The sequence below is a fragment of the Mauremys mutica genome, chromosome 4 (assembly GCF_020497125.1).
Source record: "Mauremys mutica isolate MM-2020 ecotype Southern chromosome 4, ASM2049712v1, whole genome shotgun sequence".
NCBI classification, from domain to species: domain Eukaryota; kingdom Metazoa; phylum Chordata; order Testudines; family Geoemydidae; genus Mauremys; species Mauremys mutica.
The window spans coordinates 151,312,902-151,340,684 of NC_059075.1; the positions used below are offsets into that span (position 1 = coordinate 151,312,902).

The 27,783-nt window shown below is 52.8% G+C and overlaps 1 pseudogene; it reads left to right on the plus strand.

The window, feature by feature from the left end:
• The first annotated feature begins 3,421 nt into the window (after positions 1-3,421).
• The window catches only part of LOC123368378, a 35,974-nt pseudogene continuing 11,612 nt past the window's right edge, over positions 3,422-27,783 (plus strand).

Genomic DNA, 27,783 nt, shown 5'->3' on the forward strand with positions numbered 1-27,783 from the left:
TCCTCCTCCTGCCAATCTGGAGAGTCTTTACTGCCTCCCAGCCTAAAGGGGGCAGCTCCAAGCTGTTTCCCAGGTCTGGGTTTGCAGGAATGGAGCAGTTGGGAGAAAGGGGAGGAGAGCAGAGCCACCCTGAGAGGTTATTCCACTTCCTAGTTCTCTCCCACAATCTCTCTTGGCCCTGCCTGCCTACTGCGGAAACCCTGATTGGCTGCCTTTCTCCGGGAGGTGGGGGATGTGGGGAAGGACAGCCAGTCAAGGAGGGATTTCCCCACTCACCCCAAGCTCCCAGTCAGTCCCATGCAGCGAGCTTTGCATCAGGAGAGTTAGCTGCCCTGTGTGTTTGTGGTTTAGTGTAGCCATCCACTGGCTGTTTGGTGTTTTGTGTGTGACATTAGTTTGGAAGGACTCAGCTCTGGCTTCTGCGACACAAACATACCAATGTGATGCTGTGACCAAAAGGGCTATTGCGATTTCTGTATGTATGAACAAGGGACCCTCGAATAGGAGCCGAGCGGTTATTTTACTTCTGTATATGGCCTTGGTGTGACTGCTGCTGGAATAGTGTGTCCAGTTCAGGTGCCTTTCAGGTACAATTCACAAAGGATGTCAATCAATTGGAGAGGGGTCAGAGAAGTGCCATGAGACTAACGAAAGGATTGGAAAACCTGCCTCATAGTGATAGACTCAAGGAGTTCAGTCTAGTTAAGGGAAGGTTAAGGGCTGACTTAATCCCAGTCTGAGTAGCTATGAGGAGGACAAATATTTAATATTGGTCTTTTTAATCTATCAGATAAAGGTCTAACATGATCGAATGGCTGAAAATTGACACTAGACAAACTAAGGCCATGGCTACAATAGTGATCTTACAGCAGCACAGCTCTACCAATGCAGCTGTGCCAATGTAAGATCACTTGTTTAGCTGCTCTATGCTGACGGGTGAGAGCTCTTCGGTCAACATAATTAAACAATCTCAACAAGCGGCGGTAGCTATATCGACAGGAGATGGTCTTCTGCCACCATCACGTTCTGCATATTACCACTGATGCCGGTGAAGCTTATGTCACTCATGGGTGGTTTTTTTCACACCGCTGAGTGACATAAGTTTTGCCGATATAAGTGGTAGTATAGCCATGGCCTTTGAAAATAAAACTGACATTTTTAATAGCAAGTGTCATTCACCACTGGCACAGTGTGCCAAGAATTGTGGTGGATTCTTCATCACTGGACATTTAAAGACTGGACATTTTTCTGGAAGATCTGCTCTGGTTCAATCAGGAATAAATGCAGGGGAAGTTCTCTGGCTTGTGTTATGCAGGAGGTCAGACTAGATGATCACAATGGTCCCGTCTGGCTGTAGCCTTTTATTTTATTTAAAGTACATTTTGTAATGTGGTGTGACGCCACTGTGGGTTTGGCTCTCGTGCCTATGGTTTCAAGATTAACAGAGTGAAAGTCATCTCTGTTACTTGCTTCAAATTGAGAGTCTCTAGGAACACATAAAGACCAAAGGTAATGACCATCTATAATTCACTAGTACAAAGTCTAGACTATTTTATAAGTTTTATTAAAGTTAGTTATGATTACCCGAGCATATAGAAATTCTATACAGACCGATTCACAATTTACAAATATAGTTATACTCACATCCTTGACAATAGTGTTAGGGTCTGATGGGTCTCTCATGGCTTGAACATCAGTAGAGGGATGGTTCTTGCTGGAGTCTCCCAGAGGGAGCTCAGTTTTCCCATTCTGGGCATCCCCTTTTTATACTGTGATTCTGTCTACACCTACAATCTGCATGTGTCCATAAAAGTGTCCACCCTCTTTTCCCCTATTGATCTGTCTCCCCTGGAAACTTAATGAACCCCAATTTTCTATAAGCTGGGTAAGTTCCCATTATTCTCATTAGCATTGACACACAAGCTGTATCCCATGGTTAAGACACATGTCTGAGACAAATGCGCCTTTATGGTATTTTTATGATCTAATATTAATCTTCTGGGTAATTTTGCACAATAAAAGCTAAAGTCTTGCAGGCTTTAACCTACAGGTTATGACATTTCAGCTTGTTTTAGTCATCTCTAGTACTTGGTTCAGTATTTAGAGGAACTATCTTACACTTTTATAACCCTACAGATTAACTCTAGTGAACATACAATGAATACATATGATATAACATAATCATAACATCACACAATAAGTGAATAATAACTAAAATCACTGGCTACATGGCCATAGAGTCTATCCATCTATGAAGACTGATTTGTCCCTTGTGTCCCTACAGGAAGTGCATCCGCTATGGATCAGCTTCAGGAAAGCGGATGGAGATAAATCTAGGACTTTCTTCACCAGCGCTGAATCCACTCACGATTAAGGCCCTGCCAAATTCACAGTCATGAAAAACATGTCCCAGACAGTGAAATCTGGTCTTTTATGTGCTTTTACCTAATCCTATACAAATGTCATGGGGGAGACCAGCATTTCTCAAACTGGGAGTCCTGACCCAAAAGGGTGTTGCAGGGGAGTCACAGCGTTATTTTGGGGGGGGGGTCACAGTAGTGCCACCCTTACTTCTGTGCTGCCTTCAGAGCTGGGTGGCCAGAGAGGAACGGCTGTTGGCCGGGTGCCGAGCTCTGAAGGCAGCGCTGCCACCACCAGCAGTGCAGAAGTAGGGGTAGCAGTGCCACAGGCCCCCCCCGCCTCCAATAACCTTTCAACCACCCCACCCCCACAACTCCTTTTGTGTGAGGACCTCTACAATTACAACACTGTGAAATTTCAGATTTAAAGAGCTGAAATCATGAAATTTATGATATTTAAAATCCTGTGAGCGTGAAATTGACCAAAATGGATTTTGAATTTCGTAGCGCTCTACTCATGATATTTATATTTAAATGGGAGTGTCTGGCAGTGGCGCTATGCAAATGAATGTGGGGAATGATTTGCATAAAATAGCCCTTGAGGGCTAGAGAGCCGGGAGCCAGTGGTGAGGAGCTGGGAGGCAGGACACCTGGGTTCTATTCCGGCTTTGGGAGAGGAGTGGGATTTGGTGGGTTAGAATTGTGGGCTGGAATTCAGTCCCATAGCCAGAAAGCCCCAGCCACTGGCCTGGTGTTCATCAGGGAAGCTCTAACCGGTGACTGTTTAACCCCTGCAGTGCTGGTACCAAGCCATGGATTCAGCGTGGACGTGGAGGGACCCATCACCTTCCAGGAGGCAGCTGAGGGGTTTGGGCAGAGCGTGTTGCAGTTCGGGAATGCCAGCGCCGGGGGGTAAGGGCCGGACCTGGGACCCCACATGACTTGTGCCCAATGCTGTGCAACATGTGTGGCTGGGCTGCCTCCCCTGGGCCTCAGTCCCCAGGGTGTGTGGGGTATTCCCTGAGCCCCCCATACTTTTTCCCCACAGGCTAATTGTTTGGGCCCCGCTGCAGACAGGAAACGTGAATGGAACCGACAAAGTCTACAAGTGCGACCCGGGCTCCAGATGCTGCCATGAGATTCCCATCCAGAGTAGGGGCATCCTGTGGTGTGGGGTGCAGCAATAGGATTGGGGTGGGAGCCAGGACTCTTGGGTTCTGTGACCAGCTCTGAGAGGGATGGGGGGTCTGGTGGGTTAGAGCGAGGGGTGGGGCTAGGAGCCAGGACTCCTGGGTTCTATCCCCAGCGGTGGGGGTGGGGTCTAGTGGTTATAACGGGGGGAGCTGGGAGTCAGGAATTCTTGGTTCTATCCTCTGCTCTGGGACGGGAATGGAGTTTATTTGCTCACCCTGGTCTGCATCTCTCCCCTGTCAGGGCCCCGCGATGCTATGAACATGTCCGTCGATGTGTCTCTGGCTACTCGAGGCTCCCAGTTCCTGGTAGGTACCACACCCAGGGGAGACGGGTGCTGGGACTGGGGTCCCACATTTTCTCCTTCATCATTCCAGTGGACAGATCGCTCCCCAAACCCCACTACTCATGGATGGTAGTAACTGGGCAGTGTCAGTGTGGCTGGAACAATGGTGCAGAGGTGACAATTGGGTGACATCCCCATGACTACACGATAACTGTGTGAGGGCTGTTGGTAACTCCTGTAACTGGAGGGGTGGTAGAACAATGCCGTGGGGAATGGTGGTAGCCAGGTATCCTCGCTTTGGCTACAGTGAAGGCGAGGTGATGTTGTAAGGATGGAGGTAACTGGCTGTTGTTGCCATGGTGACAGTGACTGTATCCTGAGGTAGCAGGAAGTGTTGTAAATGGGTTGCTGCCATGGCGACAGTGACTGTGCATGGACATAGCAGGGTGCATGGACATAGCAGGGACCATGGCAAGTGGGTGACATTGCCATGGTAACAGTGACTGGCCACTGCTATAGCAGGGAGTGTGGTAAGCAGGTGATGCCCCCGTGTGACTCCCCTGTCTCCTCTCAGAGTGAGGTGCTGGGATCTGGGGTCCCGAGGTCCTGTCTGCCTCAAGGGGACCCCTTCCCTGAGATAGCCTTTCCCTGCATATCCACAGGGGGGAGGTATCAGACCCCAGGCTCTATCCCCCACCCTCAGTGCTCTATTCAGAGGGGTACCCCATGGTGCACCAGGTCTGTGGGGAGAACATGTACGTTAGTCACTACTGCTTCCCTCTGCAGCAGAGCTTCTGGCAACTCCAGCGCATCCTGGACACTCAGCCGGGTAAGGGGTGACACAGGAGTATGGGGGGGGGGACTTACACCCTGGGGTCATGGGTAGGTACACAGACCATGGGGAGATGGAGGGGAGATGGGTCTAGAGGGGCCCAGGGTCTGACAGGGGGTGGGATACCAGGCTAGGTGGGCCCGTTGGTTTGATTCAGGATGTCAATAGGAGCTGGGAGTCAGAACGCCTGGATTCTGTCCCAGCTCTGGGAGGCGGGTGGGGTGTATTCTTTTCATCCCAGTGTATGTCATGCTCCACTTTCAGAACACCTCCATGGCAGGGATGGGATGATGTTACGACAGAGGGGCCGGGGGGTCTGATCGGGGTGGCCAGCAGGGGGCGGGATATCAGGTTAGATGCGCCCATTGGTCTGGTCTAACTCTCTCTGATGGGTTTCCCATGTTTGTGGAGTTGCGTCAGGACGTACTTCATTCCTGTCCCTCTCAGAGTGCCCCAAACAAGTCACAGACATAGCGCTCCTCATCGACGGCTCGGGCAGCATCAGATCTCGTGATTTTTCAAAGATGAAGACGTTTCTCTCTGAGATCATGAAGCGTTTCCGCAGCACCGACACGCAGGTAACGGGCAGAGGCTGAACCCTGACTACGTACCCTGAGTACTGCCAGAGGGCAAACTCCCAGTCACTGCTGACCACAATGCCACAGTGCGGCACTAGGGGGCGCTGTGCTGCAGGGAGCAGCAATGGATTTTGCATCCAAAACCAGGAAAAAATTCCTGCAGAACCAACTACATCCTGACCGCCTGCCCTAGCCCTTAACTGAGTCTGATTCCTGCCTTTCTTACTCTCCATCCTGGGGTTGTTTTTCTCTCTTCTCCCCTGTCTCCTGCAGTTCGCTCTCATGCAGTACTCGCACGAATTTAGAGAGCACTTCAACTTCTTACAGTACAGGAGGAGCAGCGACCCCGATGACCTTTTCAGGTCGATCGTGCAGCTCAGGGGAACGACGCACACGGCCAGCGCCATCCGGAAAGTGGTGTAGGTGTTGCCCTCCTCCCCATGCTGACTCCACATGGAATGGGCTGCAAGGACATGGGAGCTAAGGGACAGGGACTCAGGACTCCTGGGTTCTATCCCCAGCTGTGGGACGGGAGTGGGGACTAGTAGGTTAAAGCAGGGGGGGATGCTGGGAGCCAGGACTCTGGGTTCTATTGCCAGCTCTGAGCCTCTGTTGCTGTGTGACTTTAAGCAAGTCACATCTCTGCCCTGTGCCTCAGTTTCCCCTTCATTAAAATGGGGACATGACAGTGGCCTCCTTTGTAAAGGACTTTGAGATCTACAATGTAAAAGCAGTGGACGAGCGCTAGGTGTTATTAAGTATCAAGAACCATCTTATGCATTCTTCACCCCCCACTTTTCCAGGCAGGAGCTTTTCACCTCTTCAAAAGGAGCTCGGGATGAGGCCACCAAGGTTCTCATTGTGATCACAGATGGGGAGAAATTTGGAGACCCGCTTTCTTATGCAGACGCCATCCCAGAGGCTGAGAGAGCTGGAATCATCCGCTACGCCATCGGGGTGAGCCGCGGCTGTGCGGAGAACTAGTATGGGTCTGAGCCCGTGTCCAGGTGCCCATCAGATAAGGGAGGAGAACTGACCTGGGGTTGTAACTGGGTCAACGTGTGACATTATAGGAGAGCTGGAGCTCCTCTTTTGTTCAGGTTGAGTGGCACTGTCTAGTTAAAGGTTGGGATTTCTGACTGCCCTACAGTCCATGTGCTGACTCAGATTGTCATAAAATTTGGTTTGCCTCATGGGGATGCAGGTTAAGATGAGTGGTCTAAATTTGGGATCATTTGCACAAGGGGTTTCTGAGATACAGCCCCCCCTCCATTAAACAGCAAAGTTACCCGTTTCTTATCAAGTCTTTTTTGCAACCCTCTGGGGCTCAAACAACAGCTCTGCTCCTCCCCAAACTGATCTCAGTCACCTGACATTTATCTCTGTTAAACTGCTGAGCCAAAGAGATTGAAATGGGCATCAGCAGCAAGACAAAGGGCAAGTTTACACGACACACTGAAGTTGAATTCAGTTACGTCGTCACACAGCCACTGCAGTATTTAAATTGGTTTTTCATGTCCACATTACTCTCCTGTCGGTGGTGCACGTCCTCACCAGGGGACCTTGTACCGATTTAACTGTCAGTGTTGGGCATTCTGGGGCTGAAGCCACACTGCCTGGGGTCAACAGCTGGAGCCTCAGGCTACATAAGCCACACAGTGCCTATATGGACATTGTATTGATCTAACTACATTGACTAAAAGCAACACCTCTTGCGGAAGTGGAGTTACGAAGTCAGTGTAGTGGGCGAGTTACATGGGTGGGAGCTACATTTTAGTGTAGCCGCTTACAGAGGTAGGTCGACGTAAGCTGCCTTTCATCAACAAACTCGGGTTTAGGGTCATAGATTCCCAGGCCAGAAGGGACTTTTGTGATGATCTAGTCTGAGCTCCCGTGTGGCACAGGACAGAGAACTGCCCTAAATAATCCCTGTTGGAACCAGAGAAAATATTTTAGAAAACCAGCCAGTCTTGTGTTAAATATTGCCAGGGATGGAGACTCCACCGCGGCCCGGGGTGAGCTGCTCCAATGGTTTATTCCCTTCATGGTTAAACCTGACGTCATCTTTTCCAAACTGAATGGGTGTAAATTCCGATTTCAGCCATTGAACCTTGTTAGACCTTTGTCTGCTGCTCCTGTCGGTCCCAGCGATGGGAGGTGCCTGACTCCACCACCTAACCCACTGCACGCAACCCACCCAGACCAACATGGTGGTCCCAGCCCTTCACCCCTTGCCCTGAGGCGTCCCCCAGGGACAGTGCAGCACTCACCCCTCACTACGCCCTGGAGATTGAGTCATGCAGGGCCCCAGAGCGCTGACAATCCCCATGGCAAGAAGACTCTGTCCTCACTGCTGATACAACCGACACAGCTCGGTGTTGAAATGAGGCAGGCTCCATAACTCCAGGCTCCAGCGGCCCCTTCGCCCTCCACTCACCTTGAGCCGTATATCTCTAGGGCCCAGCAGGGCTTGGGGTGGGTGGGTATTTGTCCAGGGCTCTTGGTTGTGACTGACGCTGATGCTTTGGTCTCCCCTGTACCTCCCTCTACTCCATTAAGGTCGGCAACACCTTCTCCAGTGATACTGCCCTACAGGAGCTCCATGTAATCGCCTCTGTGCCCAGCAACGAACACGTCTTCCGGGTGGACAATTTCGACGCCCTCCAGGGCATCCAGAATCATCTGCAGGAAAAGATCTGCACCTTGGAAGGTAACAGAGCTGGGGAAGGGGCCACAGTGGCCCTGGGGTCTAGAAATGGGTTTTCAAGGTCGACATGGCCGGCATATTGGGCTGCATTAGTAGGAGCATTGGCAGCATGTCAAGAGAAGTAATTATTCCCCTCTATTTGGCACTAGTGAGGCCACATCTGGAGTATTCCATCCAGTTTTGGGCCCCCCACTACAGAAAGGATATGGGCAAATTGGAAAGAGTCCAGCAGAGGTCAGTTAAAATGATTAGGGGACTGGGGCACATGTCTTAGAAGGAGAGGCTGAGGGAACTGGGCTTGTTTAGTCTGCAGAAGAGAAGAGTGAGGGGGGATTCGATAGCAGCCTTCAACTACCCGAAGGGGGGTTCCAAAGAGGATGGAGTTCGGCTGTTCTCAGTGGTGGCAGATGACAGAACAAGGAGCAGTGGTCTTAAGTTGCAGTGGGGGAGGTCTAGGTGGGATATTAGGAAACACTATTTCACTAGGAGGAGGATGAAGCGCTGGAATGGGTTACCTAGGGAGGTGGTGGAATTTCAATCCTTAGAGGTTTTTCAGGCCCGTCTTGACAAAGCCCTGGCTGGGATGATTTAGTTGGGGTTGGCCCTGCTTTGAGCAGGGGGTTGGACTATGTGACCTTCTGAGGTCTCTTCCAACCCTAATCTTCTATGATTTTGTGGGACGGGGATCTGCTGGGAATCCAGAGCTGGGAGTGGTGGGAGCCTGTGACTAGTCTGGTGGGATATATCTATATAGGAGCAGTGGGAAGCTGAGTTTCATCTGGGGACACGAATGATGCTTACCTGGGTAAGAACAACCCCAAAGATTTCCCATTACCTATTTAATCAGCCCCTGCTCCTCACCCCAGAGGTGGCTCCATCTTAGTTCTGGGAAAGGTATTTCTGTGTAGCAGTGTTTGTGACACCCTAACACCCCAATATTCACCTCTGTAATTAGGATATTTTTTGTACAAACTATGTCTTGTGAGGAATTATTCTAAAAGTCTTGATCTGCTAAACAATAATCTCATTGGATTGTGTGTGTTATCGTTCTATGTGAAGTTATGAAGTTTGGCTACATATGTGCTACTGAAACATGTGGTGAGGTTCACAGCACCCACAAACAGCCTTTCAGGTACAACGGTTAAAAAGGCCAAACAGTGTTAATGGCTTATTGAGTAAATTCACATAAGCACATGGATCACCCCAGGAACAATACAAACCTCTTGGAGATATCACTATACAATGGGAACTGTTTGGCCCAGGTCACAGCAAAAGAGCTTTCCAGTGAGTGGGAAGAAGATATAAAAAGGGGACAATGACCTCATGGGGGACCTCACTCTCCCTACAACAACACACCTGGAAATATCTGAGGGGCAAGGACTGAGCCGTGGGAAGTGATGGTCCCAGGCTAGAGGGATTGTCTAGTGGTTAGAGTTGGGAGTCAGGAATTCTCAGTTTTATCCTCTGCTCTGGGACAGGAGTGGAGTTTATTCGCTCACCCTGGTGTGCCTCTCTCCCCTTTCAGGGCGCCCTGATGCCATGGATATGTCCCTCGATGTGTCTCTGACTGCTCAAGCCTCCGAGTTCCAGGTATGTTCCACACCCAGGGCAGATGGGTGCTGGGATTGGGGTCCAACACTTTCTCCCTCATCGTTACAGAGGACAGCTTCCACTCCAAACCCCACTACTCATGGATGGTAGTAACTGGGCAGCGTCAGTGTGGCTGGTGGAATGGTGCAGAGGTGACAAATGGGTGACGTCCCCATGATTACATGATAACTGTGCGAGGGCTGTTGGTAACTCCTGTAACTGGAGGGGTGGTGGAAGGATGCAGTGGGGAATGGTGGTAGCCACGTATCCTCACTTTGGCTACAGTGATTGTGAGGTGATGTTGTGAGGGATGGAGGCAACTGTCTGATGTTGCCATGGTGACAGTGACTGTGTGCTGAGGTAGCAGGAAGAGTTGTAACTTGGTTGCTGCCATGGCGGTAGTGACTGTGCATGGACATAGCAGGGAACATGGCAAGCAGGTGACATTGCCACGGCAACAGTGACTGGACACTGCTGTAGCAGGGAGTGTGGTAAGTAGGTGATGCCCCTGTGTGACTCCCCTGTCTCCTCTCAGAGTTAGGTGCTGGGATCTGGGGTCCCGAGGTCCTGTCTGCCTCAAGGGGGCCCATGCCCTGGCAGGCCTTTCCCTGCATATCCATGGGGGGAAGGGGGAGGGATCAGGCCCCAGGCTCTATCCCCCACCCTCAATGCTCTGTTCAGAGGGGCAACTACTGATCCCGTCCTTCTCGTGGCCCATGGTGCACCGGGCCTGTGGAGAGAACATGTATTTCAGTCACTACTGCTTCCCTTTGCAGCAGAGCTTCTGGCAACTCCAGCACATCCTGGACACCCAGCCGGGTAAGGGGTGACACAGGGGTGTGTATGGGGCGGGGCTTACACCCTGGGTTCACAGGTGGGTACATGGACCATGAGGAGGTGGAAAGGAGATGGGTCTACAGCAGTGGTCCCCAACCTTTTTGTGGCCAGTAGCACATTCATGTTTTCAAAAGAGTGTGGCAGGCGCCAACAATTTTTCAAGGTGTATTTTGTATTTGTACATTAAATAATATGAAAAACATCGTATTTAATATTACATAATATATGAATCCATAAGATAAAAAGGGTAATTTTACATGTAAAAGGTATTAATTACATTATTCAGCAATTACTCTTTCACCGTACCATGTGAATTTGCTCTTTTTTTATCTACCTGTAAGAAAAATGAAGGAGTTTTTACAAAATAAATATCATAAACAGTTTTCATCTTATTTTAAAAAAGTAAAACATTGTTGAACTGCGGGTCCAAATATATATATTATTCTTACTTCAACATAGAATGAAGCCTGCAGCCCCGGAGTTCTCTGTCCCCGGCAGGCACGGGGCCGCGGTTTCTCTCCGGCTTAAGCCGCGGCCCTGCGCCTGCCGGGGACTGACAACACCGACACCCGCAGCCTGCAGGCCCGGAGTTCTCTGTCCCCGGAGAGAAGCCATGGCGTGGCGCCTGCTGGGGACAGAGAACACCTGCACCTGCAGACCCGGAGTTCTCTGTCCCCGGCAGGTGCAGGGCCCCGGCTTCTCTCCCATGCTGGGCACTAGATGGGCCCCACGCCTGCCGGGACAGAGAACACTGGCACCTGCAGCCCCAGAGTTATCTGTCCCCAGCAGGGACAGGGCTGCAGTTTCTCTCCGGCTTCCAAGGCAGAGAGAAGCCATGGCCCCGCCCCTGCCGGGGACAGAGAACTCCGTCCGCAGCCTGCAGCCCTGGAGAAGCTGGAGAAAAGCCGCAGCCCCGCGCCTATTGGGGACGGAGAACAACCTGTGGGCCCCATGGCTTCTCTCCCCTGCTGGGCACTAGGCGGGCACACGTAAATGCCCCAGCGGGTGCCATAGCGCCCGTGGGCACCGCGTTGGGGACCACTGGTCTAGAGGGACCCAGGGTCTGACAGGGGGTGGGATAGCAGGCTAGTTGGGCCCATTGGTTTGATTTGGGATGTCAGTAGGAGCTGGGAGTCAGGATTCCTGGGTTCTGTCCCAGCTCTGGGAGGTGGGTGGGGTGTATTTTTTTCATCCCAGTGCATGTCATTGTAACAAGGTCCTCTGCCCGCCCCTCTTCCTGGGGCCCACTGGCTGCCCCAATAAAGCTCAGAGAGGCTTCTAGTTCTGCAGCACCCATGGCTTTATTTACACAAGCTCTCCCACCACCAGTGATATACTATATACAGCTTGCAGGCCTGACAATCTCCTCTCCTCTCCTACACAGAGTCTGCCCTCAGCCTGGAGACTGACCTTCCCCTGACCATTCCCCCCTTCTTCTGGCTGCCAGCCGCCTTTATCCCTTGAACCGTCAGGTGCAGCCAATCCTAAAGGCCAGGCACCAGACTTCTCCACAGCCTCAATCTATTTCCCCTGATTGGGGCTGGCTGAGCAGGGGCTAATTCGGTGCCTTTGCACCAGCACCCTGCTACACACCTCCCCCTTAAGCTGGTGCCAGGCCTGGTCTTCCTCGGCCTCGCTTTCCTCGGCCGGGGATTTTACTCTGGGCCCCCTGCCCAGCCGAGGGATCCCCAGGCACAACCCCATGGGGCTTTGGCACACCCCACCCACAAAAGGTGCATTGGGTAGGGGGCAGGGCCGGCTCCAGACCCCAGCGTGCCAAGCGCGCGCATGGGGCGGCATTTTGCCGGCAGGGCGGCAGGCGGCTCCGGCAGACCTTCTGCAGTCATGCCTGCGGAGGGTGCGCTGGACCCGCGGCTCTGGTGGACCTCCCGCAGGCATGCCTGCGGAAGCTCCACCGGAGCCGCGGGACCAGCGGACCCTCTGCAGGCACGTCTGCAAGAGGTCCCCCGAAGCCGCGGGACCGGTGACCGGCAGCGCGCCCGCTGCGGCATGCAGCCCTGCTTGGGGCATCTGGATTCCTAGAGCCGCCCCTGGTAGGGGGTGGGGCACCCCACAGGTCCACGCTCACCCAGAGGTCCTCACACCAGTCACAGGGTTGGGCCAGCCGCCCGGGAGGCTCCCCTTCCTTTTCTAGTGAGGGTGACGGCTCAGAGCCCACTGCCCCGAGTCGGCCCCCTGTTTCTGGTCCAGGCCCTCGATCCCTTTGATGTTGGGCCTCCCCCTGTTGGGTTTCTTCCACCCTCCCCGGGGTTCCCTCCCCCGGGTGGTCCTGCCTGGGAAGCTCCCGTTGCTCCTCGGTTACTCCCTCAGGCTCCCTATTTTGGCTTGGTTGTCTAGGCTGCTCGGCTTTTCCCCCTGTTGGTCGTGGGGCCTCCCGTTACACTGGGTCCACCTGCACCAGGGTCTTGCCCCTCTTTCCAGGGTCCCCTTTCTTCGACGGTCCCTTTTCCATGGTCTCTCTCTGCCCTTTTGGGGAGTGCTCCAGTCCAGCCTCAGGACCACGGGGTAGGCCAACCCCTGTATTACTCCCACCTGCTTCCAGGTAAACCATCCTTGAACTTCAAGGGGTACCTGGGCCACGGGACAATATTCCCTGTCCCTGTGGATGCATTCCACTAACATCCGTTCCCCAGGGATAAGCCAATGCGGCTTCACTAATTGCCGCTGTAGAAGGGAGCAAGCAGAGGCTGTGTCCACTAGACCCCTCTGGGGCCTTTTTCCCACCCGTACCGGGATAGTGGCCAACCTGCGCCTCTTCTTCCGCCTCCCAATCCGAGTCCATCCACAAAATTCAGCTGCCCCACACTCCATCACCGGGCAGTCCTGACTTTTATGTCCCAGCTGTCCACACCACCAGCATACCAGCTGCCCTGGGCGGTTAGTGTTCCCCTTGGGCTCCTCCCGTCACCTGTCTACTGGCTTCACCCCGGCATGCTCACGGGGCTTCCTGCCCCTCTCTGTGTCCCACAGGGTTCGATGCTTCCTCAGTGGGAAGTCGGCCTCTGCATACTCCTCAGGGGCGGCTCCAGACCCTAGCACGCCAAGCGTGTGCTTGGGGTGACAAGCCGTGGGGGGTGCTCGGCCGGTTGCCGCGAGGGCCGCAGGCAGGCTGCCTTCGGTGGCTTCCCTGCAGAGGGTCTGCTGATCCCGCGGCTCCGGACCTCCCACAGGCATGCCTGTGGGAGGTCCGCCACAGCTGCGGGACCAGCGGACCCTCTGCGGGCAAGCCGCCAAAGGCAGCCTGCCTGCCATGCTTGAGGCGGAAAAATCCCTAGCGCCGCCCCTGATACTCCTCCATTCTTTGCACGGCGGCTTCTATGGTGGCCAGCTGATGTCGCCGCACCCAAACCTGCACACTATCGGGGAGGCACTGTATAAATTGTTCAAGGATCACTTGATCCATTATCTGTCCCATGGTGTGGGCATTGGGCCTCAACCACCGTGTTGCCTAGTCTGTTAATTTTTGAGCAAAGGCCTGTGGTCGCACGCTTCCCGCCTACTGGGCTGCCCAAAACTTTTGTCGATATTTCTCGGCCGAAAGCCCGAGGCAGTCCAAAATCGCTGCCTTCACTGCATCATAGTCCCTGGCTTGGGCGTCTGTCAGGGCCATATACGCTGCCTGTGCCTCCCCACCAAGATAGAGGGCCAGGTTGTCCGGTCTCATCCTGTGCCCAGGGCCACCTGCTCAAAGGTACCCCAAAGGCATCAGGGTCATCTGCTGGGGCCATCTTACAGAGGCTGAGGCCCGGGTGCCGTCTCCCCCAGCAGGACTCACCAGCTTTTGCAGGAGCTGCTGCTGCACCATCAATTGCTCCTTGATGAAGTCCTGTAGGGCCCTCTGCTGCTCTGCCTGCCAAGCGAGTAGAGCCTGCCTCTCCAGCTGGTGGGACTGCTGGAAGGACTGCAGTGCTTTCTGCATCTCTGTCTGTTGCTCGGTGAGCCACTGCAGGGTGCTCTCCATTGCCGGGTCGCCAAACTGTCCTTGGCACTAAATCCCAGACAAGCCCTCACTTGTAACAAGGTCCTCTGCCCACCCCTCTTCCTGGGGCCCACTGGCTGCCCCAATGAAGCTCAGAGAGGATTCTAGTTCTGCAGCACCCATGGCTTTATTTACACAAGTTCTCCCACCACCAGTGATATACTATATACAGAGCTTACAGGCCTGACAATCTCCTCTCCTCTCCTACACAGAGTCTGCCCTCAGCCTGGAGACTGACCTTCCCCTGGCCATTCCCCCCTTCTTCTGGCTGCCAGCCGCCTTTATCCCTTGAACCCTCAGGTGCAGCCAGTTCTAAAGGCCAGGCACCAGACTTCTCCACAGCCCCAATCTATTTCACCTGATTGGGGCTGGCTGAGCAGGGCCTAATTAGGTGCCTTTGCACCAGCAACCTGCTACAGTCATGCTCTACTCTCAGGACCCCTGCATGGCAGGGAAGGGATGATGTTACGACAGGGGGGCCGAGGGGGCTGATCGGGGTGGCTGGCAGAGGGTGGGGTACCAGGTTAGATGTGCCCATTGGTCTGGTCTATCTCTCTCCGATGGGTTTCCCACGTTTGTGGAATTGAGTCAGAACATACTTCATTCCTGTCCCCATCAGAGTGCCCCAGAGGTGCCACGGACGTAGCGCTCCTCATCGACGGCTCGAGCAGCATCGAAGCTGAGGACTTTGAAAAGATGAAGATGTTTCTCTCTGAGATCATGAAGAGTTTCCACAGCACCGACACGCAGGTAACGGGCAGAGGCTGGACCCTGACTACTTACCCTGCCCCCTGCAGTCAATGGTGGCCCCAATATGCCAGTGCAGCACTAGGGGGCGCTGTGCTGCAGGGAGCAGCAATGGATTTTGCATCCAAAACCAGGAAACAATTCCTGCAGTACCGGCTACATCCTAACTGCCTGCCTCAGCCCCTAACTGAGTCTGATTCCTGATTTTCTTACCCTCCACTCCTGTGGTTGTTTTTCTCTCTCTTCTCCCCTGTCTCCTGCAGTTCGCCCTCATGCAATACTCGCACAGATTTAGAGAGCACTTCGACTTCTCACAGTACAGGAGGATCAGCGACCCCGATCACCTCCTCAGGTCGGTCTGGCAGCTCATGGGACTGACGCACACGGCCAGCGCCATCCGGAAAGTGGTGTAGGTGTTGCCCTGCTCCCGGTACTGACTCCACAGGGAATGGGCTGCAAGGACATACAAGCTAAGGGACAGGGACTCAGGACTCCTGGGTTCTATCCCCAGCTGTGGGAGGGGAGTGGGCACTAGTAGGTTAAAGCGGGGTGGGGATGCTGGGAGCCAGGACTCTGGGGTTCTATTGCCAGCTCTGAGCCTCTCTAGTGACATTAAGCAAGTCACAGCACCTCCCTGTGCCTCCGTTCCCTATCAGTAAAATGGGGACATGACACTGACCTCCTTTGTAAAGGACTTTGAGATCTGCAATGCCAAAGCAGTGGACGAGCGCTAGGTGTTATTATGTATCAATAACCATCCCATGCCTTCCCCACCCCCTTTTTCCAGGCGGGAGCTGTTCACCTCTGGAAAAGGCGCTCGGGATGAGGCCACCAAGGTTCTCATTGTGATCACAGATGGGGAGAAAACTGGAGACCCACTTTCTTATTCAGACACCATCCCCGAGGCTGAGAGAGCTGGAATCATCCGTTACGCCATCGGGGTGAGCCGTGGCTGTGCGGAGAACTAGTACGGATCTGAGCCCCTGTCCAGGTTCCCATCAGATAAGGGAGAAGACCTGACCCTGGGTTGTAACTGGGTCAACATGTGACATTATAGGAGAGCTGGAGCTCCTCTGTTGTTCAGGTTGAGCGGCATTGTCTAGTTAAAGGTTGGGATTTCTGACTGCCCTACAGTCCATGTGCTGACTCAGATTGTCATAAAATTTGATTTGCCTCATGGGGATGCAGGTTAAGATCAGTGGTCTAAATTCTGAGTCATTTGCACAAGGGGTTTCTGAGATACAGCCCCACAGGTAAACAGCAAAGTCACCCGGTTCTTATAAAATCTTTTTTGCACCCCCCTGGGGCTCAAACAACAGCTCTGATCCTCCCCAAACTGATCTCAGTCACTTGACATTTATCTCCGTTAAACTGCTGAGCCAAAGAGATTGAAATGGGCATCAGCAGCAAGACAAAGGGCAAGTTTACACAACACACTGAAGTCGAATTCAGTTACGTTGTCACACAGCCACCGCAGGAATTAAATCGTTTTTTCATGTTCCCATTACTCTCCCGTCGGCGGTGCACGTCCTCACCAGGGGACCTTGTACTGATTTAACTGTCAGTGTTGGGCGTTGTGCGGCTGAAGCTGCACCGCCTGGGGCCAACAGCTGGAGTCTCAGGCTACGTAAGCCACACAGTGCCTATATGGACACTGCATCGACCTAACTACATTGACTAAAAGCAACGCCTCTTGCGGAAGTGGAGTTATGAAGTCGGTGCAGTGGGCGAGTTACATGGGTGGGAGCTACGTTTTAGTGTAGCCGCTTACAGAGGTAGGTCGATGTAAGCTGCCTTTCATCAACAATCTCGGTTTTAGAGTAGTAGATTCCCAGGCCAGAAGGGATTTTTACATCCATTTAGTCTGAGCTCCTCTGTAGCGCACGCCAGAGAACTGACCCCAATAATCCCTGCTGGAACCAGAGCAGATCTCTTAGAAAACCAGCCAGTCTTGTGTTAAAAATTGCCAGGGATAGAGACTGCACGGCAGCCCATGGTGAGCTGCTCCAATGGTTAATTCCCCTCACAGTCAAACCTGACACCTTCTTTCCAATCTGAATGGGTGTAAATTCCCCTTCCAGCCATTAGACCTTGTTTGACCTTTGTCTGCCGCTTCTGTCAGGCTCAGCAACCGGGAGGTGCCTGACTCCACCGCTAAACCGACTACACGCAGCCCACCCAGACTAGCGTGGTGATCCCAGCCTTACACCATGGGCCCTGAGGCGTCCCCCGGAGACATTGCAGCACTCACCCCTCACTACGCCCTGGAGATTGAGTCAATCCCCATGGCAAGAAGACCCCTGTCCTCGCTGCTGATACAACCAACACAACTCTGTGCCAAACTCCAGGCTCCAGCGGCCCCCTCACCCCCCACTCACCAGAGCAGCACATGGCGCTGGCTGAGTTGTCTCTCTCTAGGGCCCAGCAGGGCTCGGGGCGGGTGGGTATTTGTCCAGGGCTCTCGGCTGTGACTGATGCCAATGCCCTGGTCTCTCCTGTACCTTCCTCTACTCCATTAAGGTTGGTGATGCCTTCTCCAGCGCTGCTGCCCAACAGGAGCTCCATGTGATCGCCTCTGAGCCCACTGACGAGCACGTCTTCCTGGTGGACAGTTTCGACACCCTCCAGGGCATCCAGAGCCAGCTGCAGGAGAAGATCTTCACCTTCAAAGGTAACAAAGCTGGGGCAGGGGCTGCAGTGGCTCTGGGGCTTCAGAAATGGGTTTTCAAGGTCGAGATGGCTGGCATATTGGGCTGCATTAGTAGGAGCATTGGCAGCAGATCGAGGGAAATTATTATTCCCCTCTGTTCGGCACTGGTGAGGCCACATCTGGAGTATTGCATCCAATTTTGGGCACCCCACTACAGAAAGGACATGGGCAAATTGGAAAGAGTCCAGTAGAGGTCAATTAAAATGATTAGAGGAGTGGGGCACATGACTTATGAGGAGAGGCTGAGGGAACTGGGCTTGTTTAGTCTGCAGAAGAGAAGAGTGAGGGGAGATTTGATAGCCGCCTTCAACTACCTGAGCAGGGGGGTGGGAGCGTCCAAAGAGGATGGAGCTCAGCTGTTCTCAGTGGTGGCAGATGACAGAACAAGGAGCAATGGTCTCAAGTTGCAGTGGGGGAGGTCGAGGTTGGATATTAGGAAACTCTGTTTCACTAGGAGGGTGGTGAAGCGCTGGAATGGGTTACCTAGGGAGATGGTGGAATCTCAATCCTCAGAGGTTTTTCTGGCCCAGTTTGACAAATCCCTGCCTGGGATGATTTAGTTGGGGTTGGTCCTGATTTGAGCAGGGGGCTGGACTAGATGACCTCCTGAGGTCCCTTCCAACCCTGATATTCTATGATTCTGTGGGACGGGGAGCTGCTGGGAATCCAGAGCTGTGAGTGGTGGGAGCCTGTGACTAGTCCGGTGGGATATACCTATATGGGAGCAGTGGGAAGATGAGTTTCATCAACATATCCAGCACCTCTTAATGATGCTTACCTGGGTAAGAACAACCCCAAAGATTTTCCCTTACCTGTTTAACAGCCCCTGCTATTCACTCCAGAGGTGGCTTCCTCTTAGTTCTGGAAAAGGGATCTCTGTGTAGCACTGGTTTCGACATCCTGACACCCTAATATTCACCACTGTCATGTAATTAGGATATTTTTTGTACAGACTATGTCTTCTGAGGAATTATTCTAAAAGTCTTGATCTGCTAAACATTAATCTCGTTGGATTGTATGTGTTATCGTTCGATGTGAAGTTATGAAGTTTGGCTACATATGTGCTATTGAAACGTGTGGTGAGGTTCACAACACCCGCAAAAAGCCTTCCAGGTACAACGGTTAAAAAGGCCAAACAGTGTTAATGGCTTATTGTGGAAATGCACATAAGCACATGGATCATCCCAGGAACTGGGTACAATAGAAACCTCTCGAGATAGCACTACACAATGGGAACTGTTTGGCCCAGGTCACAGCACAAGAGCTGTGGAAGAAACAAAACTCCACGCAGGCTGGAAGGAACAAAATCAGAGACAGCTTTATTCAAGCAATTGCAAGGGAAGAATACAGCTGGTAGAAAGCATGTCTGCCTCAGTTTCTCCAAAGTACAAGCAAAATCACACAAGCATTTATACCTCTTTGTGACGTGCATTAATTAAAAAAATCTATGTTTTATTTAGACAATTTACTATCTATTCCAGTATTTTCTCACTTTCTCTTCTCAAAACATCGTTATCTCAAGGCTAGTTCACACTGACTATTCTGCTGGTTTCCACTCGCTTCTGATGTGAGCCCTGCTTCTACAGGTCTCGCGATATTGGGCTAAGACTTAGCTCAACAGTTGTTCTGTCTCTGACACTTAAATGGCTGCACTTAAACCCTTTCTTACTTTCCCTGCTTCCACAAAACATTCTGGCAAGTGGGAAGAAGATACAAAAAGGGGACAATGACATCATGGGGGATCTCACTCTCCCTACAACAACACACCTGGAAATAATCTGAGTGGCAAGGACTGAACTGTGGGAAGTGATGGTCCCAGGCTAGAGGGATTGTCTAGCGGTTAGAGTTGGGAGTCAGGAATTCTCGGTTCTATTCTCCGCTCTGGGATGGGAATGGAGTTTATTTGCTCAGCCTGGTGTGCATCTCTCCCCTTTCAGGGCCCCCTGATGCCATGGACATGTCCCTTGGTTTGTCTCTGGTTGTCCGAGGCTCCAAGTTCCTGGTAGGTACCACACCCAGGAGAGATGGGTGCTGGGACTGGGGTTCTGCATTTGCTCCCTCATCATTCCAGGGGACAGCTCCCCCCACAAACCCCGCTACCCATGGATGGTAGTAACTGGGCGGCATCAGTGTGGCTGGAGCAATGGTGCAGAAGTGACAATTGGGTGATGTCCCCATGAGTATATGATAACTGTGTGAGGGCTGTTGGTAACTCCTGTAACTGGAGGGGTGGTAGACGGATGCAGTGGGGAATGATGGTAGCCAGGTATCCTCACTTTGGCTACAGTGATCATGAGGTGATGTTGTGAGGGACGGAGGCAACTGTCTGATGTTGCCATGGTGACAGTGACTGTGTGCTGAGGTAGCAGGAAGTATTGTAACTGGGTTGCTGCCATGGCGACAGTGACTGTGCATGGACATATCAGGGAGCATGGCAAGCAGATGACATTGCCAAGGCAACAGTGACTGGCCACTGCTATAGCAGGGAGTGTGGTAAGCAGGTGATGCCCCCGTGTGACTCCCCTGTCTCCTCTCAGAGTGAGGTGCTGGGATCTGGGGTCCCGAGGTCCTGTCTGCCTCAAGGGGGCCCATGCCCTGGCAGGCCTTTCCCTTCATATCCATGTGCGGGGAGGGATCAGGCTCCAGGCTCTATCCCCCACCCTCAGTGCTCTGTCCAGAGGGGCAACTACTGATCCCGTCCTTCTCGTGGCCCATGGTGCACCGGGCCTGTGGGGAGAACATGTACGTCAGTCACTACTGCTTCCCTTTGCAGCAGAGCTTCTGGCAACTCCAGCGCATCCTGGACACCCAGCCAGGTAAGGGATGACACAGGGGTGTGTATGGGGGGGACTTACACCCTGGGGTCATGGGTAGGTACACGGACCATGGGGAGGTGGAGGGGAGATGGGTCTAGAGGGGCCCAGGCTCTGACAGGGGGTGGGATACCAGGCTAGTTGGGCTCATTGGTTTGATTCAGGATGTCAGTAGGAGCTGGGAGTCAGGACTCCTGGGTTCTGCCCCAGCGCTGGGAGGGGGGTGGGGTGTATTTTTTTTTCATCCCGGTGCATGTCATGCTCTACTCTCAGGACCCCTCCATGGCAGGGAAGGGATGATGTTACGACAGAGGGGCCGGGGGGGCTGATCGGGGTGGCCGGCGGGGGAGGCGGGATATCAGGTTAGATGCGCCCATGGGTCTGGTCCAGCTCTCTCTGATGGGTTTCCCACGTTTGTGGAGAGGAGTCAGGACGTACTTCATTCCTGTCCCCATCAGAGTGTCCCAAACATGTCACGGACGTAGCGCTCCTCATCGACGGCTCGGGCAGCATCGAAGCTGAGGACTTTGAAAAGATGAAGACGTTTCTCTCTGAGATCATGAAGAGTTTCCACAGCACCGACACGCAGGTAACAGGCAGAGACTGGACCCTGACTACGTACCCTGCCCCCTGCAGTCAATGATGGCCTCAATATGCCAGTGCAGCACTAGGGGGCGCTGTGCTGTAGGGAGAAACAATGGATTTTGCATCCAAAACTAGGAAACAATTTTTGCAGAACCAGCTACATCCTGACCGACTGCCCCAGACTTTAACTGAGTCTGATTCCTGCTTTACTTACCCTCCACCCCTGGGGTTGTTTTTCTCTCTTTTCCCCTGTCTCCTGCAGTTCGCCCTCATGCAGTATTCGCACAGATTTAGAGAGCACTTCGACTTCTCACAGTACAGGAGGATCAGCGACCCCGATCGCCTCCTCAGGTCGGTCTCGCAGCTCATGGGAACGACGCACACGGCCAGCGCCATCCGGAAAGTGGTGTAGGTGTTGCCCTGCTCCCGGTACTGACTCCACAGGGAATGGGCTGTAAGGACATGGGAGCTAAGGGACAGGGACTCAGGACTCCTGGGTTCTATCCCCAGCTGTGGGAGGGGAGTGGGCACTAGTAGGTTAAAGCAGGGGGGGATGCTGGGAGCCAGGACTCTGGGTTCTATTGCCAGCTCTGAGCCTCTCTGGTGACATTAAGCAAGTCACAGCACCGCCCTGTGCCTCCGTTTCCTCATCAGTAAAATGGGGACATGACAGTGGCCTCCTTTGTAAAGGACTTTGAGATCTGCAATGCCAAAGCAGTGGACGAGCGCTAGGTGTTATTATGTATCAATAACCATCCCATGCCTTCCCCACTCCCCCTTTTCCAGGCAGGAGCTGTTCACCTCTGGGAAAGGCGCTCGGGATGAGGCCACCAAGGTTCTCATTGTGATCACAGATGGGGAGAAAACTGGAGACCCACTTTCTTATTCAGATGTCGTACCCGAGGCTGAGAGAGCTGGAATCATCCGCTACGCCATCGGGGTGAGCCGCGGCTGTGCGGAGAACTAGTATGGATCTGAGCCCATGTCCAGGTTCCCATCAGATAAGGGAGGAGAACTGACCCGGGGTTGTAACTGGGTCAACATGTGACATTATAGGAGAGCTGGAGCTCCTCTGTTGTTCAGGTTGAGCAGCATTGTCTAGTTAAAGGTTGGGATTTCTGACTGCCCTACAGTCCATGTGCTGACTCAGATTGTCATAAAATTTGATTTGCCTCATGGGGATGCAGGTTAAGATCAGTGGTCTAAATTCTGAGTCATTTGAACAAGGGGTTTCTGAGATACAGCCCCACAGGTAAACAGCAAAGTCACCCGGTTCTTATAAAGTCTTTTTTGCACCCCCCTGGGGCTCAAACAACAGCTCTGATCCTCCCCAAACTGATCTCAGTCACTTGACATTTATCTCTGTTAAACTGCTGAGCCAAAGAGATTGAAATGGGCATCAGCAGCAAGACGAAGGACAAGTTTACACGACAAACTGAAGTCGAATTAAGTTATGTCGTCAAACAGCCACCGCGGGAATTAAATCGGTTTTTCATGTTCCCATTACTCTCCTGTCGGCGGTGTGCATCCTCACTAGGGGCCTTGTACTGATTTAAGTGTTGGTGCGGGCAGGGGCGGCTCTAGGTATTTTGCTGCCCCAAGCACAGCAGGCAGGCTGTCTTCGGCAGCTTGCCTGCAGGAGGTCCCCAGTCCTGCGGATTCGGCGGCCTGCCTGCGGGAGGTCCCCGGTCCTGCGGATTCGGCGGCCTGCCTGCGGGAGGTCCCCGGTCCTGCGGATTCGGCGGCCTGCCTGCGGGAGGTCCGCTGAAGCCTCAGGACCAGCGGACCCTCTGCAGGCAAGCCACCGAAGGCAACCTGCCTACCGCCCGTGTGGTGACTGGCAGAGCGCCCCCCGTGGCTTGCCGCCCCAGGCACGCGCTTGGCGTGCTGGTGCCTGGAGCCGCCCCTGAGTGCGGGGCATTGTGGGGCTGAAGCCGCACCACCTGCGCCAACAGCTGGAGTCTCGGGCTGTGTAAGCCACACAGTGCCTGTATGGTCACTACATCGACCTAACTACATTGACCTAAAAGCAACGCCTCTTGCAGAAGTGGAGTTATGAAGTCAGTGTAGTGGGTGAGTTACATGGGTGGGAGCTACATTTTAGTGTAGCCGCTAAAGTTAGACTTAGGTCAACGTAAGCTGCCTTTCATTAACGCACTCGGGTTTAGAGTCGTAGATTCCCAGGCCAGAAGGGACTTTTGTGATGATCTAGTCAGCTTCTGTGTGGCACAGGCCAGAGAACTGACCCCAATTATCCCTGCTGGAACCAGAGCAGATCTCCTAGAAAATCAGCTACTCTTAGATAAAAATTGCCAGGGATGGAGAATCCACCACAGCCCGTGGTGAGCTGCTCCAATGGTCAGTTGCCCTCATGGTTAAACCTGACACCTTCTTTCCAAACTTAAAGGGTGTAAATTCCACTTCCAGCCACTGTATCTTGCTCAAACTTTGTCTGCTGCTTACGTTGGGCCCAGCGACCGGGAGGTGCCTGACTCCACCGCTGAACCGACAGCTCACAACCCACCCGGACTAGCGCGGTGATTCCAGCCCTTCACCCCTTGCCCTGAGGCGTCCCCCAGGGACAGTGCAGCACTCACCCCTCACTACGCCCTGGAGATTGAGTCATGCAGGGCCCCAGAGCGCTGACAATCCCCATGGCAAGAAGCCCCCTGTGCCCCGCTGCTGATACAACTGACACAACTCAGTGTTGAAATGAGGCAGGCTCCATAACTCCAGGCTCCAGCGGCCCCCTCACCCCCCACTCACCTTGAGCCGTATCTCTCTAGGGCCCAGCAGGGCTCGGGGAGGGTGGGTATTTGTCCAGGGCTCTCGGCTGTGACTGATGCCAATGCCCTGGTCCCCCTGTACCTCCCTCTACTCCATTAAGGTCGGTGATGCCTTCTCCAGCGATGCTGCCAAAAAGGAGCTCCAGGAGATCGCCTCTGAGCCCACCGATGAGCACGTCTTCCAGGTGGACAATTTCGACGCCCTCCAGGGCATCCAGAGCCAGCTGCAGGAGAAGATCTTCACCTTCAAAGGTAACAGAAATGGGTTTTCAAGGTTGAGATGGCTGGCAAACTGGGCTGCATTAGTAGGAGCACTGGCAGCAGATCAAGAGAAGTAATTATTCCTCTCTATTTGGCACTGGTGAGGCCACATCTGTATCCAGTTTTAGCACCCCCCACTACAGAAAGGACTTGGGCAAATTGGAAAGAGTCCAGCGGACGTCAACAAAAATGATTAGGGGACTGGGGCAAATGACTTTTGAAGAAATGCTGAGGGAATTGGTGTTACTTAGTCTGCAGAAGAGAAGAGTGAGAGGGGATTTGATAGCTGCTTTCAACTGCCTGAAGGGGGTTCCAAAGAGGATGGAGCTTGGCTATTCTCAGTGGTGGCAGATGACAGAATAAGGAGCAGAGGTCTTAAGTTGCAGTGGGGGAGGTCTAGGTTGGATATTAGGAAACACTATTTCACTAGAAGGGTGGTGAAGCTCTGGAATGGGTTACCTAGGGAGGTGGTGGAATCTCCATTCTTAGAGGTTTTTAAGGTCAGGCTTGACAAAGCCCTGGCTGGGATGATTTAGTTGTTGTTGGTCCTGCTTTGAGCAGGGGGTTGGACTAGATGATCTCCTGAGGTCCTTTCCAACCCTGATATTCTATGATTCTGTGGGATGGGAGATGCTGGGAATCCAGAGCTGGAAGTGGGGGGAGCCTATGACTCTTCCGCTGGGATATACCTGTACGGGAGCAGTGGGAAGCCGAGCTTCATCAACGTACCCAGAACCTCTGGGGACACGAATGATGTTTGCTTCGGTAAGAACAAACCCAAAGATTTCCCCTTACCTATTTAAACAGCCCCTGCTCCTCACCCCAGAGGTGGCTGCATCTTAGTTCTGGGAAAGGGATCTCTGTGTCGCACTGTTTGTGACACCCCGGCACCCCAATTTTGACCACTGTCATGTAATTAGGATCTGTTTTGTACAAAGTATGCCTTGTGAGAGATTATTCTAAAAGCCTTGATCTGCTGAACATTAATCTCGTTGGATTGTATGTGTTATCGTTCTATGTGAAGTTATGAAGTTTGGCTACGTATGTGTTACTGAAACGTGTGGTGAAGTTCACAACACCCACAAGCAGCCTGTCAGGTACAATGGTAAAAAGTTCAAACAGTGTTAATGGCTTATTGAGGAAATGCACATAAGCACACGGATTACCCCAGGAAGTGGGTACAGTACAAACCTCTCAGAGATAGCAGCACACAATGGGAACTGTTTGGCCCAGGTCACAGCACAAGAGCTTTCCAGCGAGTGGGAAGAAGATACAAAAAGGGGACAATGACATCATGGGGGACCTCACTCTCCCTACAACAACACGCCTGGAAATAGCTGAGGGGCAAGGACTGAGCCGTGGGAAGTGATGGTCCCAGGCTAGAGGGATTTTTAGCCCGAGTATGAAAACCTGGGAAAGCCAAGGCAACTTGTGCCTTAAGAATGTGCTGCCTGTTTATCACTCAGGGTGAGAGTCTGCTAATTTGTATCCTACCTGTCTAGCGTGTTATGCTCAGTTTGCAGGTTTTCTTTATTTATTAACGTAACCTGCTTTGTTCTGTTTGCTTTCCCTTATAATCACTTACAATTTACCTTTTGTAGTTAATAAAGTTATTTCTTCTTTATAGCATAACCCAGTTTGTGCAATTCATACCTGGGCGTGCAAGAAGCTGCGCACATCTCTCTCCACATTGAGGGAGAGGGTGAATTTTTAGGAGCTTGCACTGTGCAGATCTCGCTGTAGAGTGTAAGACAGTATTGTTTCGAGTTTATTGCCCAAAAGGGTGTGCACGTGAGTTCCAGGTGAGTCCTCTCACATAGCGCTGACTTCAGTCTGTGTCTGCCACTGGGTGTGGCCCTACCCATGTGTGTGTGCTGCACCAGACCGGAGAGCCTAATTCAGCGGAACAGGGAGAGGGAATCCAGGGTGGTGGAGCATTGGAGGCTCAGTGAAAACCCAGTGCATCAGGTGGCATCCCAGACAGGGTGGTCCAACCTGTCACACTGTTGTACGGCTGTTTCCTATGTCACCTCCCCATGTCTCTCTTCCTTTGAGGTTCTTCATCTCAGGTCATCACAGCCAATGGGCAGATCACCTACATGGTCGGGGTCCCTCACTGCCAACACACCGGCAAAGTCGTCCTGTTCAGCCGAGATACCAAGAGCGGGGAATGGACACATAGATCGGAGCTGTTGGGAGAGCAGGTATGGGGAGTGTTACAGGTAATGTGGATTGTGGGTGTGAGAGAAGGAGAGGGCTGGAGAAAGCCTGTAAACTTTTGATATCGTGTAATATTTGTGTTTGGCTTCACCTTCAGGAACGATTCGGTCAGAGAGCCTCAGGCAGGGGAGAAACTTGACTGGTTTAGAGAACTGCACCGCAGCTGACATTCAGCATCTCTCCAATATCCCACCTCTGTTACCTTCACTTACAGTCTAGATGGAACTCATAAGGCCCAGACCCACCAAGGGACTTAGGCATCGTGATGCTGCAGGGAGGCACCTGCCTCTGCCAGCGATCAGTGAACGGGGGGAGGGGAGAGAGAGACACAGGCACTCTTCACCCACCCCACATGTTGGGTCTCATCCAATAGGCATGCTCAGAGCTGCCGAGATATTCACAAACGATCTGTAGGAGACAAGAGAGGTTTCCCATATAGCCTGGGGGTTAGAGTCCTCACCTAGGACATGGGTGACCCCTGGTTCAAATCCCTGCTTTGTCTGATAAGGAAGAAGGATTTGACCAGGTAGCTCCCCTCTCTCCGGCTGTAGGGTGGTTGTGATTTGCACATGTTCTGTGGCCCAACTGATACTTAGTTACTCAACTAAAGTGGAACAACTTTAACAGGGGAGACTGAGGGAGCCCACATCAGAATATCCCACAGCTCAGGGGTTAGAGCACTGAACTGAGAAATAGCAGGTGCCTGTTCAATTCCTTCTCCTCTGACCACACGTACAGGAGGTGGAGGAGGAGTGAAATGGAGGAGCGCCTGTCTTCCCCCAGTTTATGGATCATGCTGGGATGGTGAGGGAATGAGCACTGTGCAACTGCATGCTTAGAGTAAGACAGTAAAGCACAGCAACAAAGGTGACTAAATTGAGGGGGTTGCTTATCTGCCTCTCCAGACTGGGTCATATTTCGGGAGTACACTGTGTGCTGTGGACCTCGACAGAGATGGGAACACGGACCTGGTTCTAATCGGAGCCCCAATGTACCATACACCTCTGAATGGAGGACGGGTCTATATCTGCCCGATTAACTTGCCGGTAAGAGAGAGGAGTGCAGCCATGGGGAAGATGGGTGGCCGGGGGTTCTTGTTTGCCTGGACTGCTGTGATGCTGTGACAATTAGTATTGCAGTAGTGGGCATGGTGCTCCAGGAAGCAGGGTAAAGGCTCAGTAGGGGGCGCTCTTCCCTCTCAGTCAGTTCTGGCCCCAGTGCCCCAGAGTCGGGAGCAGGGACACACACTGTGCTGCAGAGAGAGGGAAAGGAGCTTGGTA